We start from the raw sequence: 3,065 nt of genomic DNA on the forward strand, positions 1-3,065 counted from the left end.
AGAGAGAGAGAGAGAGAGAGAGAGAGAGAGAGAGAGAGAGAGAGAGAGAGACACACACACACAAAGAGATATGGGGGAGGGGGTATGTGCGTGAAGGTCTGTGCGTACGAGTTGCGCGCTCGGATACACATTATAAAGCATCACTGATTGAGAATGAGGTCAGTTAAAATGATATCCAAACTACTTACCTTATTCTCCAATTCACCATCCAGAACTTTTCGACTTGTAATGTTTCAGATAGGATCAGACGACATTATGCATTATTTTTGACATTTATCAAATTACAAACCTTACTGAAAGAAAAAAAACCCCAACAGAACGTTTTTGAGTTATCACACACACACAGAGCTTTTGAACACATTCATTTCACATATAGACAAAACAGAGGAAATTATATAGATATCTATTAATACAAGAAGCATACATGAAATGCAAAGATGCAAGCAGCAGCACTAAAATAACACGGGAGCGTTCAGGACTGTATGTGCCAACACCCAGTGAAGTACTGACCCCAGACACACGAGTTAAAGAAGATCAGAAGACAATAATATTATAATCCGTGCAGACATTCGAAACAAAGGTAAGGGGAAAACAGGATCGTGCGATGTAGCCTACCAATCAAGAATCTTTGCCAGGCGTGCGGCGAAAAAATAAGTAAAAATGAAAATATGAGTTAATCTGCTTTTGGTTTCAACCGCAGGGCAGATAAACTAAGGAATAAAATAGTAATGAAAACAATGATTTATGTTATCAGCTTTCGTCAGACATAAGGCATGCAGTGCAGGGAAACAAATGGAAGGGTATTTACTATTTTAATGACCTTGGCCAGACGGCGTGCCGGGGCGGGCAGGGTGAGGCAGTCCAGGGCTCCCTGCACGTGCGGGGGGAGCAGGCCGGACAGTCGCCGGATGCTGGAACGACTCTTTTCCCGCCGATGGCAGCGGCCGCAAGAACCAGCAGACGCGTGGCTCATGGCGATGCCAAAGGTGACCAGCACAACTACACTTTCCTGATGTGTTCTGAGTCTGCCTGCGCTTCACACCCTTTGGCAACACAAACGATGGAGTTCACGTAGTGGATCTTCCGAATCAATATCCATTTCCGTCAGAACGAGAAAGCAAACCTTAGGAACTCCCCGAAAAATCAAGATTCGCATATAGTCTAGAATCCATAACGCCTAGACAGAGGTACACTCCTTTTGTCTAGATTAGTCCCCGGCTTTCCTCCCACTTCACTCCGAAAACAAAACGCTAGCACGGGCCAATAGAGACCCAGATGTACCAATTAAGTCCACATACTGCCATGAACAAATACCCAAGGCCTTTGGCAGATAGCACAAATCGTTAGGGTAAATGTGACCCTAATGCATTAAGACAACAGTGTGCTCGAGATGTCTTGGGAGCGCAAGGATGGTGCCCTGGGGCCATTGAGGTTTTCCAGGAGGAGAAAAAAAATCTACACACGTATTGTCACTCTTTTGAACGGTAATCCAACGCAACCAAAATGTTTCCTACAAGAAATACACAATGCATTTCACTATACCCCATCAGCATAGACACTCCTGAGCGGTGTTCGAAAATCACATGTGCTCTTCGACTGAATTTACAACCTGAATTATATAATGTATATATAAATATATTATACACACACACACCCACCCACACACACTTCTAGTTCTTTCAGTCTTTGACAGAATAAAACAGCCTGAAGGAAAACCCCGTCACATGAGAGAGTCTCAAAGCTTATTCTTGTGACGATTGTGCAATCCAAAGGGACGTCTGCTAAAAGTAATCCCCATAGAATGAATTGAACCCTGGACACTCACTGAACGCAACGTTTAACGAAATACGGAACATATCTATATAGATCTAGTAAACATATACCGAGTGAAATTAAATATCATATCACAAAGACTCTATGAAATACGACTCCATGGAATATTAAATGTGCTCCCAAACAAATCACATCGCATGTCCTGGAAAGGGAACAGCATACCTTTGCATAGTACACACATTCACATCTGGCGGAAAAACACACGCACTCAGTAAGTTCAGTGACTAAGTGTGTAGGCGTACAGTGCGGGCAAATTAACAGCTGAGTAGTGACAGTCACAGAAGACAGTCAACATAACATCTGGACAACTCATTAGCGAAAAGTGGTAAGTAAACACAACAGACTAACAAGGGGAACTGAACACACATCTCGATCTACCGCAGAGCTCTTTTGGGACCAAAGCTTCACTACCCTTACAGTCACAGTCACAAACACATACCAATAGGCTATTAACAGCATTTGAGCAACCGGAAACACCCAAATCAAATCCGTAATGGTAAGAGAAAAACCGTGCGATTCAAGTCAATTTTCACAGCTTGGACCTCCCATCATTAGCCTAACTCTCTCACTCTCGCCACCCACTGCCTGCCTGCACAGTACAATAGTGTTGCCAGGATCGAGGGTAACAAGAGCCTCAACAGGCCTGTGTGGAGATAACACGAAGGTTATCATTACGCTTGGCCATGCTATGAGGCAAGTGATTACCAACACCATCAACATTTCAGGCCATGGTCTACTCCAACTACACACCACATCTGTTGACGCTATCCTAACAAGACATACGATTACTTTCCCAAACAAAACTTTTTTAAAAACAACCCAGGCCAAAACAATGACCGTGACAACGTGTATCGTAGATCTAGATAGTAGTGACACAATTCTCTCTGATACATTCATGGCCATTCAATATATCATCTAGAACTAGTTTATTTTTCTCATGGTTTTTTTCAGGGTCCATGTTAAACTTGTAGTTTTTACTGCTGGGGAAAAGTAAGACAGACAGACAGAAACAATAGAGGACAATTAAAGAAGTAGAACCAACCAGTGCCCCCCCAACCACCCACCCGGTAACTTGTAGATTTGCTTCGCCAGGGTTTAAAGAATACGTAAAATTTATGACATCTAGCTGCGTACTAAGAAATGATTCCCTTAAGTTAAACCATGTCCCAAACCAGATGCACCTGCGAGGACATTGGTGACACACACTTAACAAACGAAGACAATCGCACGGG

The sequence above is a fragment of the Aplysia californica genome, unplaced genomic scaffold (genome assembly GCF_000002075.1).
Source record: "Aplysia californica isolate F4 #8 unplaced genomic scaffold, AplCal3.0 scaffold00453, whole genome shotgun sequence".
Lineage (NCBI taxonomy): Eukaryota > Metazoa > Mollusca > Gastropoda > Aplysiida > Aplysiidae > Aplysia > Aplysia californica.